This window comes from Microtus pennsylvanicus, chromosome 21 (genome assembly GCF_037038515.1).
Source record: "Microtus pennsylvanicus isolate mMicPen1 chromosome 21, mMicPen1.hap1, whole genome shotgun sequence".
In the NCBI taxonomy this organism is placed as follows: Eukaryota; Metazoa; Chordata; class Mammalia; order Rodentia; family Cricetidae; genus Microtus; species Microtus pennsylvanicus.
In genome coordinates, this window is record NC_134599.1 from 4,107,698 (window position 1) to 4,128,425 (window position 20,728).

General features: G+C 43.5%; 1 protein-coding gene across 1 annotated transcript in view; it reads right to left on the reverse strand.

The window, feature by feature from the left end:
• Positions 1 to 20,728, reverse strand: part of Dpp6 (dipeptidyl peptidase like 6) — an 812,759-nt gene that overhangs the window by 729,009 nt on the left and 63,022 nt on the right. The window lies entirely within an intron of this gene.

Consider the following 20,728-nt stretch of genomic DNA (forward strand, 5'->3'; position numbering starts at 1 on the left):
ATTAATTTTAGATAATACATTTTGTAAGAAAACCCCTCAGGAAATCAAGGCTTTCTAAACCTCTTTCCATCCCAGCCACAGAAGCCCTTTCTGTATTTTTTTTTTTACATTTGTGAGCAGGAACACTAGCTGAGTCTTTTCTGCCATTATAAAAACACTGCCGGGCAATTTGTAAGTGACACAATTGATGCTTTGAAGTGGGCAGGTTCAAGATGGAGATTTTACATCCAACTAGGACCCTGCAGAGTATCACACGGCGAAAAAGACTGAGCATGCCGCTTGGGTCCCCTTTCCTTTTCTTACAAAGCAATGAACAAGATCATGGCACAGCAATCTAAGGGTTTCACCTAGCCCTGACTGCTCTATTTGCTAATGTCATACAACATGTGTTTGACCAGGGCATCCAAAGTTGCCAAGCACAAATATTGTCCATGGGTTTACTCCCAAGTATCAACTGTCTTCTCTAGTTTCCACACTGGCATATTCTGTTCCCTTTGATATCTGTGGGAAGAGCAGTGCTGCCTAAGATTTCCTTCTGTTTGGGTCTGTGAGACATGCCATGTTTACTAGACTGCAGGGAACTTACCTTTGCTAGGCACTGACATGTGTCATCCCCCGAGCCTTGGAAGATTGCCTCCAGACCTGTAATCCAGCAGCCATTGGATATGTCTAAACTTTACTCCATTCTTAATTTCTGAGCGGTTGGTTTGTGCATCTAATTAAAGCAACTCTGGTTTAAGTTGATAATTTTGGCTCAATATTCATTTTTACATGTGCATTTGGGCAATATTTACAGCACAAGAATAGACTCTTGTTTAATCCCTTCTTGTAACTTGTTACTTAAAAGTTAAGTATAAAAACTTAAGTATATAACCTGAGTGTGTTATTTATCCTCCTTTTAATTAAAATGCCTTCCTAAATGTCCTTCAACCAATGAATACAAATTGACGATGTGGTGCATAAACACTATGGAATACTATTCAGCTGCAAAGAAAAATTAAATCACAAACTTTGCCAGTAAATGGATGGAACTAGAAAAGATCACAGTCAATGAGGTAACCCAGAACCAGAAAAACAAGCATCCCATGGCTTCTCTTGAAAGTTTCTAGCTTCAAATCTTCAGGCTATGTGTGTACATAACCTGTGGTAAATACAGAAACCAGGCAAGTAAAATGGGACCGCCCCGGTAGGGAACTGAGTTGAAATAGAGTGGGGTATAACAGGCTATGATCAGGAAAATGGGAAAGAGAGGGCTCCTTAGATAGAAAAATGTGAATTCAGAAGAAAATTACGGGTAGGTAAAATAACAATAAGGGTGTCTGAAATGAACACAAGGGATCATACTATTAACTATCAAAAACAAAAGAAAACCCTATAATACACGCAACTTCTTATATAGATAAACATATATAGTTTCAATGAACTTTTCTCTGGTCTGACAGTACTTCCTCTAAGAACCAAAGACCACCTAACAGAAACACAAATACCGGGCATGAGAACCCTTCTTATGTGTTGTTAATCAGGGCTGTACAAGAGACTTCCAAACATACAGCCTGTTGCTGCTGTCTTGGTTATCTCCCAGAGGTGGATGGTAAGTCCTTATTGCTGGGTACCACGCATTTCTGAAACAGGGCCCAGAGGCCTCTGAGCTAGAATTGACCTGAATGTCCCCTCCCTAAGAACTAGCCTTCATGATACCCGAAGGTACCATGAAAGCTTCGAAAGGAGGCAACCGATAGTCCTACCCAGCTACGATGCCTATGAACCACAACAATGGCCAGAATAGCACCTTAACCCTAGGAGTGCTGTGGTGGCATATATAATTTGGCAGTAATCAACAGCTCTCTCACTGGACTTATGGCCTTTCTGCAGGAGGGCAACCATGCCTGGAACTGGAAACCCAACTAACTACTCAGTGCTAGAGAGTTACGGTTATTGAGTGAGGATCTACAACCACTGCTTTACTAAACCAGCCTAATCTCCAACTACAATCCATAAACATTTGTCATTATACCCATAGATGAGGATGGTTCTCACCCCTTGTCAAGGAAACTTTTCTTTGCAATACACAGATAACACTAAAAAAAACAATAACCAGTCAAACCTCAGAGTTGTGGAGCCCCATCCCAGTGGATATAACTTCAAAATACTCCCAAATCTAAGCCTCAGGGATCATTGTGGGAGGGGGGGGTGGAGCAGAAAGACTGTAAGAGCCAGAGGGCCAGGAAATATTTTGTGAGATTGTGTTTGCTATATCCATAAACTCTCATCAATATAGCTGTCCAGACATGAGCTGAACAAGGGTGACAACAATGGATATGCCAAAGTGGATGGGAAAAGTCCATGAGACCTCAACCCCACACACAGAACCATAGGAAACTGAGGAAATGCAGGGAAGCACACCAACTGATTGTCTAATGGAAAAAGTCACCCCTGAAGAAATACATAACAGGTAGCATTGTCCAGACAAAACAGGTTATATTTAGAAGCATATATGCAATACCAATTAGTGAAAAAAGTAACCATGAATTTGATGGAGAGCAGAAAAGGAATGGTTTGGGGGAAGAAAATGGAAGGGAGAAATGCAATTGAATTATAATCTCAAAAACAAAATGCCTAGTTAAATAAACTTAAGAAAGGGAGGCTTTGTTTTGGCTCATTGTTTGAGATGACTCGGTCTTACTTTCAGGGGAGGCATGATGGCAGAAGATGAAGTTGTTTGCTCAAAACTCAGCAGACCATGAAACAGAGGTGAGACAGGAAGTCGGGGGGATCCACAACCCTCAAGACCCACCCTACAGTGAGCCATGCCCTCCAGTGAAGTTCTACTTCCTATAGGTACCAGAACCTCCAAAAACAGGACTACTAGCTAGGGACCAAGAGTTTAAACACAGGAGTCATATTTTACATCCAAACCATCTCAATGGGTGAACACCATAAAAAATTAACATATAAAAATCTCAGTTTATCAAAGAGAAAGTCAAGGCTTCAGGGGAAAAAAACATATGTATTCTTAACCATAGCCTAGGATTTTGCACATTAAATTTATTACAGACTTTAGAATGTAATCATTTATATTTTATTGAAAGCATCATCCACCTTTAATTAAGTTAAATTTACTCATGATTGGCATTCACTTTACCAAATACGCATAGATGCTAATGACGGTACAGAGAAAGTGTGCAGCAAATTGTTCTTTGCCTTCTCTCAGTCCATTCAGAAAGAAGACTAATTAACTTCAAATACATCGTCACACTAATGAGATGTGATGGGTTTGATTATTGAACATTTGGCCCAGTCTTTGAAAAGTCAGCATCTGATGGGAGATAATCAATTAATAATGTGAATCATAACAATGATAGTACAGATGTGTTTCAGGAATAGAGATGTCAGTGCTGGGGGGTAGTTGGGGGGCAAATAGCAGAATGAGCTAAAGTCAGGGGTGACAGATGAACTACATCTCAGTATTGATTTAATGTGACCACCAGGGACCTGGATCCAGGAAGACAGCTTCTGCAGCGGGATGTCATGGGTCACTCAGAATGTTAATACAGAGACAGAAGTATGTGTAATGAAACTAAATGAGGGAAGAATCACAGGCACTAGACACTGGAGTTTTGGGAACTGGAATGCCAAACCCAAGTCCCTAAGGGACAATGATGTGTCAAGATCGACTGTCCATCCGTGGCGAAGGCAGGGAGTGAGGTAAGACATCTAGACATCCCAACACTGACTGGAAAAGATGGGATAATGTGGGTACCTTCTCAGGGAGTGAGGTGTAGCGTGGAGATACTCATGACTCATTCTTGTAAACTAGTGAGTATGGGGCTGGGAAGATGGCTTAGAAGTTAAAGCATTCCACAAGCCTGAGTATCAGAGTAAAATCCCAGAAACTCATATGGAAGATAGAGATGAGAGTCCCAGAGCAAGCTGGCTAACCAGACTAGTAAGTACTGAGTCCAACGCCGTCTCTGAGTAAAGTGGAGGTACATTCAAGGACGATTAGTGATGTGAATCCAGGTCTCCACGTGCGCACACACAGAAGCACAGGTAGCACTATGAGTGTGGTATGCCATATGGAAACAAAGCAAAAAAACAACCCAAACCCGAAACCTACTGAGTCCAGCGTCAGTGGGACTCACACCAGCACCTTCCCCATCGTCCTTTGCAGACACACATTGCCGTCTTCATAGGACATGCATGAAGTATTCAACGTCACCTCACTTGATTGTTTGATCAGTCATCTTTTGTACAGTTAGAATAAAACTTTATAAGTTATTAGTTTGTCTGTGTGATGTCCCATTAAACTGGAGATGGCACTGCCAGCCATTCCCCTGCATCCTCACACTCTCAAAACCTGACTGACTGACAGCCAGCGAACAATCCGAGTGTCCTTAACAAGGGGGGCAGGGGCATCTGTGCTGCCACCTGCCTTCAGAGAGCCAAACGAGAACCAAGAGGATCACAGTTTACAACAGATGCCCTTTAAAGCCGAGGCACATTGTTCTACTGCTGAGAATAGACTGATGACATTCAGACTTGGCCGTGTCTCACTTTGCTGAAGCAGATCAAGCATCCTAGAGTATGCTAAGTTCATCTGTCCAGCCTGGTTCAGTTACAGGGCTTTATCACCCACACCCACTGAAATCATAAGCTCTTCAGGAACAAGAGAATTCTGACCAAATAAATCCCTTGCTGGGTCAGTCCTACCAGCTTTCCTTCAGGATGCTGGTTTCTCTGGTGCTATAAACATCAGACTATTTATATTTAAGAGTCCTGTAAAATTTGGTGACTATTTAGAATTCTCCACAGCTAAGCATGTGGAAGCCATCATGTCTGTGGGTGACATGGGACTCTCAAATACAGTGGCTTTGCAAAGTCATAAGCACAAGAATATGCACTTTTGAGTTCTATTGAAGAAATGGCCAAGCATTTATAGACTGAGGCTAATGGTATAGGGGAAAGAGATTTAGGCAAAGAAGAATTTTAATTGGCTTATCATAAAACTTACATGCACCAAAAATCTCAAAGACAGCTTGAAATTATAACCAAGCTTAAGTCATTCAATGGAAGCAGTTTAGAGGTACATTCATAAATATACCTCACTAATTTTCCCATAAGGTGTACAATAATTAATAAATGGATCAAAAAATCTATGTATATTTCTTTCAAAAATATAGGAAATTAAAAATAGATACTATGTTTTTTAAACTTTTTTATTATTTTGTGTTTCTAATGCAACTGGTCTATTGAATTCACCAGTACTCTGTCCCAAGTAGATCATAAACACAACAGGATTAAAAGACAAAGAACTCAACAAAAAAAATTAGATTAGGGCTAGAGATTACTCGGTGGTTAAAAGCACTGGCTGCTCTCTCTTGCAGAGAATCCAGGTTCAATTCCCAGGACCCACATGGGACTCATCTGTAATACCAGTTCCAGGGGATTCCACACTTTCCCCTTTTGGCATCCACGGGCACCAGACATGTGCAGGGTGCATATGTAGGCAAAATATTCATGCATATAACCTAAAAATAAATATTTAAAATAACCCATCAATTATCATTGCTAGACTAAAATATAAGCAGGCATCTATTATTCAATACGGGCAATTAATTAAGAGAAACGTGTGCTTAAATGACTTTCACGGGTATTCTAGAATCACAGAGAAACATGGAATGCAAACTTAAACCCACAGCCATCCTTGAATGACCTCCTACCTCAGCTCCTCATGTTCTTACTGTGACCCCTGGGCATGACCCCTGTGTCTGCTCTCCATTTGGGGTCCTCCCACCTGGCCCATCACTATCACTTCTCAGTGCCTGCGCTGATGTCACCTGATTTCCCCTTCCCCATATGCTCAGCTGGAGACATTAAAATGCAGAGTACACAACGTCTCCAGCAAAACTCCTGGGGCTCTCTATGGCTACAAGAGCAGAGCGCGTGGCTTTTCAGGACCTTGGAGAGCTACAGCTCCCACCTTCTCCCTGGTGACAGCTCACCCATTTTCCTCTTGTTCTTTCCACTCTTTCTCTTTCCCTCTCCTACTTGACTCTCCTCCCTGTCCACGTCTTCTCCTCCTCCTTCATGCTGTCCTTCTCCCTTCCCTTTCCCACTTTCTTTCCCCTCCTTCCTCTCCTCCCCTCCCCACTTTGACTATCTCTACTCTCCAGGCTCACAAGTCTGATACAGTCTTTGTATTTATTCAGCTGCTCATTCTCAGCACAGGGATCCTTATCTGTCATTTTCTTTACCTCAAATATTCTCTCATTTTTCCTCTATTTAAAAATAAAATAATTCATTTTGTGAAGTATGACACCAGTAGAGAAGTGTATAAGCAGTTTTACTAAGTTACAGTCATGAGGTGAGTCCATCCAGGTAGTCCTGGCCAGGTTAAAAGTGTGACATTTAGGGTATCCCCTTGGTTTCCTCAGTACACCATCCATATAATGCCCCCCCCAATCCAGGCAGCCACTGTACTTACTTCTAACCGCAGTTAGAACTATCTAGTTTATGAAAGACTTAAAGTCTCTATAAATGAAGTCAGTCAATGTATACACTTTTGAGTCTAGTTTCTGTCGCTAGGGTATAGGATGGGGACAGACAGATCTGTGTGGCTTCAGTAAATCTCAGCTGTGTAGAACTCCTTGGTGTACACACTTCATAGTTGGACCATCCTCTTCTTGTGTGGCTTTGGAGCTGTTTGCTATAGAGGTGCTTGCTGTGGGATAAAACTCTTGTGCACTCCAAAGATTTTTCACTCACTTTGGTTCAATAAAACTCTGATTGGCCAGTAGTCAGGCAGGAAGTATAGGTGGGGAGATCAGACTAGGAGAATTCTGGGAAGAGGAAAAGCACAGATGCAATCACCAGTCAATGCAGAGGGAACAAGATGAGAAGGCTTTACTGAGAAAAGATATCAAGTCACATGGCTAAACATAGATAAGAATTATGGGTTAATTTGTCAGAACTAGTTAGTAAAATAACAGAGAAATAGGAGAAAAAGCTTATAATTGATATAAGTCTCTGTGCATTTATTTGGGACTGAGCAGCTGCAGGACTGGGTAGGACAGAAACGTCCATCTACAGGTGCTCATGTAAATAATGTCACAGTCCCTGTAACTATTTTGATCACATATATGAAAAACATCTGAGGGCTACACGTCTAGGAAGTGGTTTGTTGGGAGAAGTGTGCTTGGTTTAGATCACTGCTGATGGACACTGGTTTATTTATGAAACATTCTCACTGTGGCTGTACGTACTACCTCACAGTACCAAATCTTCACAATTTTTGACAATGTCACTGGATTTTCCAGTTTCATTTCTGTTACTATGGCAAACAACGTGAGATCTAGTAACTTAGAGAAGAAGGGGGGAAGTTACTTGACTCACAATTCTAGATGACAGTCAATCATTGAGGGGAAGTCAAAGCAGAAACTTGCAAGCATGTCACATGACACCCACAGTCAAAAGCAGAGGAAAATAAATGCATGTATTCTTGCTTGCTCTCAGTTAACGTTCTCTTCTCTTAATTTAACTGATAACATTGTTTCCACTTTGGAAGAGGCAATGAGTACCTTGTCTCTGTCTGCTCTTAACACTTTCTGTGGCTCGGTTTTCAGGGAGTTTACTATGTGTTGAACATGCTTTAGAATCTTCTCGTCTTTGTTTCCATCTGTCCGGAGTCCAGAATGTGTCATCAACCTGTTTTTTTTTCTGCTCCTTTGGAGTCATCCCATCTACAGCAGTTTTCCTTCTAACTCTCTCTCCTCTCTCTCAGCTTCGTCACACTGAGATGTCTGCACACAGATGACATTCATGACAATCTTCTCTGCACTCTTCTGTTCACTTCTGTCTCCCTTAATCTGTGTGACTACAGAGACTCCCCGTTCAGTAAGATCCTCAATTCAGGGGCTGGAGAGATGCCCCTGTGGTTAAAACCATTGGTCGATTTTTCAAATTACCAGGGTTCAATTTCCAGCATCCACGTGGGGGCTCACAGATACCTGTAACTCTAGTTCCAGAGGATCCAGTTGTCTGTTGGCATCTGTGGAGAGCTGACATGAATGTGACCCATAGACATACGTGCAGATATCATTATTACATGTATCACTTATTTCATTTCTAGTATTTTTACTTGATATCTTCTTATATTTCCTGTTTGGGTATGTCTTGGGCTTCTGAAGTGTGGTAACTGCATATCTGATCAACTCTTTGGGACACTGCCTTTCTTGGGTTTGTGTGTATCCATCTTCAGCTATTCTAATTACCTCTCTCAGTGACATTTGAGTGGATTCTTCACATCATCATTACATTGGTGAGGACCATATTGGTCACAAAGTATTTGATTTTCCCCTGGGTATTGCTCCTAGCAAGCAGTTTGACCAGACAGGAGTGGGCAGTCTCAGTCCTGCCAGGGGCTGTGTCTGCAGAGTGTGAACTTCATATCTGTTGATTATCTTTCTGCTAGCATGAACCCTTTGGGCTTCATCTCAACCAGGTAGTTTCCATGGCTCTAACCATCTCTGGACCACGAGTCTGGGCAGACTCTGACCTACAGCTCTCATGTGCAAATAAGCAAAAATCAGTCCTAAATAACAGCACCTGCCTCCCCCTGCTCTTGCCTGTGCAAGTTCCCCCTCCCCTGGTGTCTATATGATACCTACTATACTTCTCGTAGTCTCCTGACAATGACTCAATCCCCATCCTGCCATTTTATGGTCAGTGTCCCCTCAGTGGCCCTTCTTTCACTAAGTAGCATCCACTTCATACTCCATCCATTCACACCCACGAAGACCTTCCTGAGTTCCAGTCCAGAATAAACCCACCCACAAACTCTCCTAACTCATCAAAATAGAACCCCACCCATGGTACTTGGCAAAGATACAAGTCCATTTAATTTCTTATCGTGAAAATTTAAATCTCTAATGTTAGACTTTCAGCATTCTAAGAGTGGGGTCAACACCGTCACTCATTTTTTTTCAGATCATGTATGATGATTGGTTTTAAACGACAACTTGCTACAACAAAGAAGTGAGAAAAGGAGTTTCAGGTGAGAGACTGTCCAGTTCAGGCTGGCTTGTGGAAGGTCTGCAGGGCACCGGCTTGATTGTTAATTCACGTAGGTAGACCCAGTCCCTTGTCAGAGGCATTGTTCCTTAGGGTTGGGACCCTGACTACATTAAGAGTAAAGAGGGCTTGCAGTTAATTAAAGAAGCAGGTGTGTGCCTGCTTTGTCTCTGTAGGAATCATCTAATGAGCTGCTTGAACTCCTGTCCTGACTTCCCCTCACTGATGAAATGTAACTTGGTATTATAAACTAAATATCCCATTTCTTCTGCTGTGTTTATTTTTGTTGGAATATTTACCACAGAAACTTAAACAAAACTATGAAATATAGCCTTAAATGAATGGATATATTTTAAATGCCATAGATATCTCGATACAGAGGTCCAATAGGGCAGGATAAAAGTTTGATTATTATTAGTTATGATATACAGGTCTTTGAAGTCCAATTCAAGAGAAGACTTAAGTAGATACATTTCCTTGGGCTGGGTGAGTGGCTCAGTTAACAAAATTCTTGTCACACAAAGACAAGAGCCTGAGCTTGGTTCCCCAGAATCCATGAAAATGTGTATGTACAGGGTGCTACATGCCTGAAGTCCCAGCACTGGGAAGGTGGGGACCGGAAAATGATCCCTAGGACTTGCTGGCTAGCCATGAGCCAGGTTATTTATGAGATTCAGGCCAGTGAGAGATTCTTTTACAAAAATAAAGTTTGTATTACCAGAGGAAGGATACCTAAGGCTCTTCTTTGACTTCCATACACACTCCTTCACCTCACACCCACCCACATATCTCCAGAGAGGGGGAGCTTTATTAATGGAGAGGAGGTGTGTCATGATCGCTCTGTACCAGGAATTTGGTGCTGATGCTTCTGGCCCAAGTCCTCTGGTTAGCTAGGAGACCCAGGCATCAGTTTCTTGCCCAGCTAAGAGCTCCCTGTTAAAGGTGTCAACCCTAAGATCCTCACATAAATGAAGCGATGCAGCCAATGTGACATTATCATTTAATACTGTAAATAAACAGAAGATCTGGTAAATCAACGAGAATTAATGTGACAACCAGCGGTATATTAGATGAAAAAACAACACACTTGATATTTTACTGGTCATTTAAAACGACTTAAATAAGGATGGTGTGAATCAATTCTCACTGTCACTGCAATGCATACTGGAGAGAAGCGAGCTTCTGGGACTGTCGCTCGGAACATTGCTTGCCCTGCCATGAGGCTTTGCTGCAGGCAACTGTCAGTGGTCCAAACACAGTTCCTGATGCAAGGTCCACTTAAGTTCCCCTGGGATTATGACAATACAGAAGTCCATGTCACATACTGACCCAGCAGGTCTGGCCTCAGGCCCAAGACTGCATTCTGCACACATGGAGCTCTTGGCTGAAAGAACACGCTAAGGGAAACACTGCCCTTTATGGCAAGACACTGCAGATGGGAATATCGCAGCTCCAATAAGAAGGGAGAAAAGGGCAGGTCACACAAGTAAAGCAGAATGAGGCCCAAAGACTGGGTGGTAATAGAAGCCTCCATCTGGATCTCTGTGGAGAGGGTGATTCTGTGCCCACAGCCCTTGCTCATGGTGATGCCGGCTGCGGCGAGGAGCCTGGCTGCTGTGGGGTGGCTGACACAGTGGAGAACAGATCTCAGTCCTAGCGACAGGATTCTAAAAACATGAGTCACGGAGAAAAGGCTCCTCAGAGTGCCTGAGGGTGGTGGGGGAGATGACTTGGCCAGCAAGGTGCTGGTTGATGCACAAGCATAGGGATGCGTGCATGGCCTCTGGAAGCCACGCATAAAGCCGGGCATGGTGGTGCATGCTTGCAAGCCTAGTGCTGGGGAGGCAGAGACAAGCAGGTCCTTGGAGCTTGTGGGCAGCCAGCCCAGCCTCCTCACCGAGCTCCAGGGGCTGTGGAAGACAGCCTATCTCATAGAAGTTAGATGACTGCTGCAGAACTTCACCTTCCATTGACCTCTGCCTGACCTGTGCATTTGCATGCACCTCTCCCCACCTGCCCAACACACCTGTCTAAGTAGAAAAATGTCTTCTTTAAAACACAGTAAAGACTACTTCACATATCAACGAAAGGGGTAAAAATGAACTATGAGGTGCCAGGATGTGTGTAACTGAGTTATGGACACATTCGTCATCTGAATCCCAGCTGTCACTGAGCCTGTACTGACTACGTGACACCAGCATCACAAACCAGGGAAGGAAATCAGTCCTTTCGTTTGCATTCTAAAACCCAGTCCTGAAGCCCTTTGCTGAGAAGAATATCAATAAGACGGGCACCCCCTCAGAATCCAGAACAGGAAACAATAGCAAATGCATCATCCAGTATCCAGCACTCAGTACCACCGTCACATAGCACTAGCACTAACCAGTATTACCCAGCATCCGTCACCACTCAGTACTGTCCAGTACTCTCCCTGCTGCTCTGTCCCCACCCCAACTGCTCTTTCTGCATTATCTGTCCACCTCTCGGTCTGTGTGGGCATGTGTGAGCGCTGCTATGGTCATTGTCTCTTGCATTTACACCAACAAAGCCTTTTTTATCATTCCTATTCCTTCATCCTTGTATACTGATGCAATGCGCATGCTTTACACTGCATGCGTAGAACATGGTGCTGCTGCTATTGTACATGGTTAAAGATGCATCGCTTTGTCTCCATAACACTGGAGATCTTCCACTTCTGAGCGGGTCAGGTTGGAAGGGCTGGGGGTTACTCAGGCCAGACATGCAGATGCCTACATCCAGCCACCCTCATCTCCCGGGGTTCTTTGAACTAAACTGAGATTACATGCAAGGAAATATGCAAGACCCTGCCGCTCCTCAGTGAACACGAAGGAAGGAACCCTGTGAGCTTGAGCAGTGCAGGCCTCCTCGGCGGTGGAGACACATATGCACCACACACATTTCTTCCCATTATGAACTTCACACCTGTATGCAAATACGGGGAAGCATGGCTCTTGGTTTTCTGCTTTAAGACTTTGAAACTCACAGCCACAGTGAGCTGTCACTTCACGCCAGCTAGACTCACTCTGATAACAAAGCCAGATTATAATGAGCACAGTGAAGCATGCAAGGAAATTGCAGTCCTTGTAGATAGCAGTTTTCCATAGCCCTGAATACAGACCCAAAAGAAATTAAAACATACACAGGCACAAACTTTAGAACAACATTAATTATAATAGACCAAAGGAGAAATAACCCAAATGCCCACAGACTCAAAACGGGAAAATGAATTGTGTAACAATAATATGTGGTGAAATGCTATTTACCCACTAAAAGGAAATGGGTGTGGGTACATGACACCGCACACAAGGAGCTTTATGAACACTTTATCTTATAGGAAAGAGGATGTTTACTTCAGGACAGCACACAGAACAGGGAATCACAGAAACTTAAAGTCTTGGAGGCATGTGAACTGGCTGTGAATTAGTCGAAGAGACAGACTATCTAAAGTTAGATCCATTGATGGTTCTGCATCTCTACAAGCACGCTCCAAATCACTGCATTATGCATTTGGGTGAACATTGTGCTGTGATCGTTCCAACTCAATCCAGCTGTTGAGCCTCAGACTGGAGGAATCCAGATGCAGTCTGCACTGAGAGAAGGTTGTAAAGTCCTCACTTCAAAGAACCCTAGAAAAGAGAAGTCAGTGCCTTCTGACTTGAGTGGGTAGATTAAGCAAAGAATACAATGTATTAAGACCAACTTTCATTAAAATATTTTAAGAAATTTAAAAATAAAAAGCCACTATTAGGAGACTGAAGAAATGGCTTAGGAGTTAAGGGAACTCACTGTTCTTGTAGAGGACCTGGATTCGGCTCCCAGCATCTACACTGGGTGGCTCACAACCATGTGTAACTCCAGCTCTTGGAGATCTGATGGCCTCTTCTGGCCTCCACAGGCGCTCTCATAAACATGGCAAAAATACTCAGACACATACTGACACATAAACAAAAATAAATCTTCAAAAGGAAAAGGAATATTCGCTGGAGAGGCAGTTGTGGCACAGGGGGTAAAGTGGCTGCCAATGAACCCTGGAGGTCTGGTCCTCTCACTCACGCATGGCCCACAGGCCTGAAGACCCACTTGCAATTACAGAGTTCATGAGCAAGAGACAGGGGTTTCCAGAGCAAGCTGGCCATGGAGTTTAAGGGAACCGGCAAGCTGCAGGTTCACAGAGACACTCTGCCTTCATCTACAAGTATGGGAGAGATGGAGAGAGTCACCCAATGCCAACTTCTTACCTCAACATGCACGGGCACACACTTGTATGTGCACTTGCAAACACATGTGGACCCACATGGACACGTGCAAAACACCCATAGGAAAGGGAGACAGTGATAGGCTACCTTGTCTAGCTAAACTCTAAGCAGAGTCTCTATCTGCAATTTTATTTAGCGAAAGTCCTGCACACCAGCATGATGATTTGGGGTATTACTTAGACACACCACTTAAGATACAGCCAAGTGAAGCAAATCCAAGAGTTGATGGTGTGAGTGGGCTGGGATGGTGTTGCCGTCACCAGTGCAGTGGCGAGATTACTAGTGGCCAGAGTGGTGGGTGCTGCCGGAGATGAGGGCTGAGCCATCCACACTCCACACACGGAACTGAGGTCAGAGTGGAGCCTGGCATCTGATCTGAATTTTTGGCATTTACTGTCTCATTTTCAATCAACAAATGCCAACTTGTGTGCTAGCATCGTGATGTTTCCAACCAGTGATGGAGTGGGAAGTTGAGGGTGGGCCCTTGGGCTGTGTCTGCACCTCACCAAAGCCCTGGCATGCAGCACAGCTCTGTCTTCAGCTGTGGGCTCTCCCAGGACAGGAAGTTTGGTTTGTAGTTTTTCAAAGCACCTCTTTCCTTCCAAATGGGAATACCCAGAAACACACAGATCTGCATCTTTACTCACACTAGCTAGCAAGCAGTTTCTTTTTAATAGCAATATAACAGGTTTGAGCAAACTTGAACTTCTCTGTTCACTAGAGACATCTGGCCATTTCCCTTCTCAGTCTTGGTGGTTTGTGATCTTCTTTTCAGAGATTTCCAGAGATGTTCAGATCCTGGTTTGTAGGAACAACTAATCATCAGATTTTTAAATTTTATTTTTTTTTATTATTATGAACAGGGTTTCCAAGGCATGCGAGTAGAGGTCAAATAACTCTGGGGGGGGGGTCACTTTTCCTCTTCCAATGTAGGCTCTTGGGATGGAACTAAGGTCTTCACACTGAACTCCTGGTGCCCTATTACCATGCCTGGTCAACTTTCTACTGGGTGAGGCCACACAGAATCTTCGCATTTGGGAAATGTTAAATTGCATTGATGATCAGTATTTTTACAGCTGGGATTAGTTTTATACACACAAACTGTAATGGGTCCATGGCTCACAGTAATTGTTATTGTTAGTAACATCAATCCTATCGCCTTAAGTTTATAAGGGCTCTCATACTAATATATAAAGTTAATTATCCTAAAAGTTCTAATTGCCTAAATATTATCTGAAAAGAATAATTGCCCATGGTAACTGTAGAGGAACATTTAGCGCACATGGTAGGAGAGCTAAAGAGAACATCCCTCTGCCTCACACAGGCAAATGCATTGAAAATGCAATTCTGAACCACCTGCTACTTGACAAATCATCTCAGTGTGATGCGTTTAAAAATGAACATATCCTACATAATTAAAACAGGAAAAGTAGGCACTGACGATTAATTCATGGGTTCCCAGTGTTCCGTGTGTGTGAGTGTTTGTGTGTATATGTGTAGTATGCTGGCTGCTGGAGAGATGAGGCTAAGGACACTAAAATGTCGGGAAGTCATGCAAACAACTCCAGGGTCATGACTGGAAGGGAAACAGAAGGCGCCCATGGCAGGCAGGAGGAGGTATAGAGGATTCATATGCTGGAAGAAAGTTTAGTAATTAAAAAGTTTTTAAAAGCTCAGGCAAATTTTAGAGAAAACACTCAAGGACAGCTTGGTGTGGAGGGCTCATAGCTGGGTAGCCACTTTTCAAGGCCGGGGGAAGCTTCTGGAGGAGAACCAGAACTAGACTCGGGCCAGGCAGTGAACACAGGCTGGGCCTCCAGACAAAACTGAAGCTTTTAGTTTTTAGTGCAGGGTCATGCTGGTGAGCCCTTCTGTCTCTGGGAGTCAGTCACTCACCCACCCCAGGCCTCCACCCTCATGGACAGCAACACCCACACAGCACATGGGTGAGTCATAAAGCCAAATGTTTACTTTCTGCTGTGGTCGATCTGTTCTCATTCTGTGACTTAAAGGAGCAGCTTAATAGGCGATGCTGGCTGGCGACCTCCATTCTATCCACAGAATGCACCTCTAAGGCGATGGGTTTCTGAATGACAGAGCCAGCCATCACTGAGTGTAAACACCAAGTCCCTGCATCACCACCCACCATGGTAAACTATCACAACACAGCATAGCGCTGTCTTAATTGTGGCAGATGACATCCTAGGCTGCCTCTGCCTCCTCTGCCACTTCCCACCACGTTCCCCTTCGCAGTCAGGGATCTATGTGTGGAAAAGGAAAGAGAAACCTCATCTTTATTAAGCATCTCTGTTTAAAGCAGACATGCGGAAAGTTCTCCAAAGCAGCCAGTGTGCAAAATCAGTGGTCTGAACTCCCTCCCACAGACGTGAAAAAGTATCCCCAGACAGACCTTCTGAGGAGCAAAGGGCGCTCAGAAAGTGTGACACATGGGTGCTGGGATCCCCTGAATCCTGCTCTGTGGTGTTGGGATTATATCATAATTGGGTTGATAATCACAGACCACAGTCTCAGGCCAGATCCAGATGTGCCCTGGAGAAAGACATTGACAGCGTCACTACTGCTGTTTCTTCTTGATGGCGGAAGGCTCGTCTTCACACTCCCATAGCTGCGGTGGACCCAAGCCCTGGAGTGACCTTCTCAGAGCCAGGAAGCAGGGGCCTGGCTGCAGGTGCCTAAATCTCCCATGTTGTGTCCCTCTGAAGATGCACCATCGTTTCTACACATCTGCAATTAGCCAGCTCATTCTGACTCAGCTTAGTCTCTTTCAGCTGATGGCAAAGAAAATTGTCATTTTCAAGCAAGACAGAGAAGGAGAATCAACAGAAAGCAAAAGTCTGTAATTCAAGTTTGGCTGGCAGTGCCTCCCAAACTGTCCTTAGGAGACATATGCTAATGACCAATTAGAAGGAAATGTAGAAAATGCATCAGTATGTAAATGGGCCTTGGGGAAAAAGCCCATCAATGTATCTCAGTACCTAGACAAAGTCTGGGGCAACTGAAAGCTCCTGATAGCAGCGAGGAGGATTCATTCACTCTTTTGCACACCCTTCGCCGGTGCCACAGGCGATGGACCCCCAAACACAGCAAGTTATCTGAAACCCGGATGGAGGCTACTCAAGCAGGCTTGTACACGTGCAGATCTGACATGAATTAGACCCAGCAAACCAACAGTCAAGGCACCTCCATGGCCCCACCTCCATGGGAGCACCCTGATCAGTCTGCATACCACACCAACTCTGTGCTTTCAGAGAGTCAGAGAGTGACGGGCATGTGAAAACTGTATCCTCAGCAGCCCAAAGGGACAGCCGCCATCTCCAAGGACTGAGCACTCAGAGAACCCCTAAACCAGAGGAAGAGTCATGTCCCACCAAAGCTGCACACTAGAATATGTGAGCAGGGGCTGGGCAGATGGGAAAGGCGACACTTTCAACTGGAGAAATAATTCCTTTCTGACTCAATTTTAGATTTCGTGTGGAACTTAGCACTGTGTGGGAGCTATGGATGTCCTTTTGCTCACAAATAAGTACTAGGGGAAGCATGAATGTTAAACACACAGGGTTGTCTCTTCAAAGGGAGGGATGCATGATCTCTTATCTGCCCAGCATGCTGAGATGTGGTTAATAGCCTGGTGACCTATGTGATCTATGGCCAAGACCACATCTGATCTTCCCCCAGACCCTTATCATGAGCTTATTAATTTACAGAACCCATCTTTACAGAAGGTGTCACATGTCATCAATCTATAGAACTCATCTTTGGGGAAAATGTCACACGCATTTTACAAAGACTTTTGATGTATTCATGTCTTAAGCTTTATTGTGAACATGAGATAGAACTAATTGTCACTAGGAAATTTTTCACTAAACTGGGCTGTGTTTAAATACGCCTAAAATAAATTACTCAGGGTCAGACTCCTGAAATCCGAACCAACACTGGATACTGAGTCCTGTTGGACCAAACCACCTTCTGGCTCCCTGTGGATCATTGCTCTGCCGGCTGAAGTGGCTGCAGAGCAAGGACTGACGCAGCAGGTTAGCACCAGTGGGTTTTTTTTTGTTGTTGTTGTTTTTTTTTTTTTTTTGGTTTTTTGAGACAGGGTTTCTCTTTGGCTTTGGTGCCTGTCCTGGAACTAGCTCTTGTAGACCAGGCTGGCCTCGAACTCCCAGAGATCCGCCTGCCTCTGCCTCCTGAATGCTGGGATTAAAGGCGTGTGCCACCACCGCCCAGCCTCACCAGTGGTTTTATATAAAGGAAAGGAAATAGGGGAGGGAGGAAGAGTGGTAAAGAGAGAGATGAAAATAAGGAGAGACAGAGGAGAAGAGGCAGATATAGGGGAAGAGAGGGAAGGAAAGAGGAGTGGGAGAGGGAAGGAGAAAGAGAGAAAAGGGGAAAAGGGAATGAAGGGGAAGAAAGGAATATTTGAGCTCCTAGGACATATGTTAAGAAGCACAGAACAGAATTCAATTCAATGCTCTTTTTTTTTTGTGTGTAATTATTACCAAAGGTTTTGTTCAACCTATTTTGTTTTGTTTTCCATTTTTTGAGAATTTTTTAAATGTGAGCATAGAACTTAAATAATTTTCATTCTCCCTCAGTCTGATCTTGAAAGTGGTGATGTTTTATATTTTTAGACGAAAGGTTTAGACAATGCTTGGAACTGAAAATGTGGCTTTGTCTAGAACCACATTCCCTATCTGAAAGCCAGGGGACGGACGATTCTGGGTGCCAGTCATCACCATCTAACTTGTTCAAGGTAGGGTCTCATTGCTGTTTCTGCTGTGTTGGCCATGTTGGCTGGTCCATAGCTTTCAGGAATTCCATCTTCACCTCTCATCTCCTCGTTGGAGTGTTAGGATGACATGCTCATACTGTATGTTCTTCCTTTACATGGGTTCTGCCATTCAAACCCAGGTCATCACGATTGTGTGGCAAGTGCTTTTACCCACAGAACCATTACGGAGGCTTCATTACAGAAAATAGAGTTATTTTAGGGTATGTATCTGTCATTGCTGCCAGTGTTTTGCAAGTGAGCAGGCATTGCAGCAGGCCCCACAAAATCTAACCCCGCTCACAAGGTTTTAAACCCAATGGGTATGGGCACTGTCAACTAAAGAAGGTCTCTCTTCACACAATGCCTCACCCATGAGGCTGAGTCTGCATCATGGCTGCCGTAGGTATGACTGACAGATTCTCAACAATTCTTGGTGTCTTCCTTCCCCTTGGATGAAGGCACGTCATGTGGCAGATTATAAATTTAAACAATCATGATAATTAAGAGCATTAAAATTAATTATTGTGCCATCAAAATCAAGGCAATAACAGGAAGATACCCAGGGCAATGGGGAAGCTTGTTCAAATTAAGAAAGAGCAAAGTATTTATTAAAATAAGAAATCAGTCACATTTAAACTTAAGTGTGTTTGTAAAACATTTACATTAAAAACATTTACATTACATTCTTTGTAATCAGAAAAGAATAGAAATTCATCATTTTAATTTTATACTTTTGGAGGAAAGAAAATGGTATCTATCTTGCTTTGTTTCTTAATCCAAGAGAAAAAAAAAAGGAAAAAGAGGAAGAACATAGCTAAGCATGACAAATGAACAAGGAGCAGGAGCGGATGTGAGGCAGAAGACAGAGTGAAGACTGTATCACATGCCAGTCAAAATGAACCTGTAGCAATATCTTAACCTCAAGCCAATCAAGTGTCTTAACGAGACATTTCCAGTGGCATTGCATGGCAAAGAGAAAACACTTCTTTCAAACTGAAAGCATAATGCCAGTCAAAATAGTGAAAATTACCATAACCCTCTTTCTGTGATAGTTAGCTTTGCCAACTTGACACAGCCTAGAAGTACCTGGGAAGAGAGGGCTTGTCTGGGTCAGGTGGGCCTATGTGCACGTCTATGGCAGGCTTTCTTAATTGTTAAGGGATCCAGTCCCCTGGGGGCAGCACAATTCCCTAGGCTGGGCCCTTGGTTGCCTAAGAGTGGAGAAAGCTAGGTGAGAACAAGCAAGCATTAATTTTAGTTAATAAAGGAAATTTCAGCTAATGAAAGAAAAAGAAGTCAATGCATAAGAGCACCTGATACAGGATCTCCCGTCAGGCATGTTTTCATAAAAGAACAAGTTGTAGAATAAAAAATTCATAATGCGTTATCAATTACAGTGATAAATATCCCCCATGGTACTTCAAATTCATTTGCTAAAACCAAATTCATCTTAGAAATGTCCTTGAACTAGATTATTTTTTTCTATGATGAATTGCCTTCATCTTTAATCCACACACGGAGTTAAAACCTGGAATCTATTCCCTTTTGTGGCTGATTACCAAATGTTCCAGAAGAAACTTGCCTGATGTACCGTTGGTCTGACTCAGAGACCCTTAGGTGCTTCACTTCTGCCTCTGTCTGTCATCCTGAGGAGTTTGCAGCTCAGCTGTCTGTACAGCTTCACATCCATTCACCACAAATAATTCATACCCATGCCAGTTCAAAACGATGTGTTTAAAGGCAAACTAACTGTCAATTAGGAATTTAAAGACGTTTCGTATGATGCAATTTGCCTTCCAATGTTTTAAGTGCCGTTGTATGGAATGGGGCTTATGAATGCCAGCCAGTTGCCCCAACCTAGTCCTGTATTTATTACTGGCTGATCCGTGATCTAAAAATAGACTTTATATTTCCAATTTTGAAAAGGTTGAGATGAAAAGGAGCATTTATCTGACGTATAAGAAAGATGCGCAATTGCTATTGTGGTGTCTGTCATTAGGACTGGCTGGGAGAAGCTGGGCTGCCTCGCATGGGAATCATCCGTATCTGCCATGCTGGATGGTTTTGTGTCAACTACACACGAGCTAACATCATCTGAGAGGAGGGAGCCTCAATTAAAAACGTGCCTTCATAAGATTTAACTGTAGGCAAAATTGTAGGGCATTTCATGATTAGTGATTGATGTGAGAGGACCCATTCCATTATAGGTGGTGCTGTCCCTGAGCCGGTGCTCCTGGGTTCTGTAAGAAAACAGGCTGAGCAAACCATGAGGAGAAAGCCAGTAAGCAGCACCCTTCACAATGTGGAAGTGTAAGACAAAAAATCCTGCCCTCCTCAACTTGATTTTTTTCGTCATAGTTTTTCATTGTAGCAGTTAGAAACCTTAACCAGGATGAAATTGGGACCAGGAGACTGGGGCATTGCTGTGACAAGACACCTGATCATGATGCTTTGAGTAGGGTTGTGGAAGGACTTTGGATCTTTGGGCTAGAAAAGCCATTGAGGGTTGAAAGCTTAATGAGCCATTCTGTGGGAGTTTCGAGGATGATAGTGTTGAGGGCAACGCAAACGATGGAGGCCTGGCTGAGAT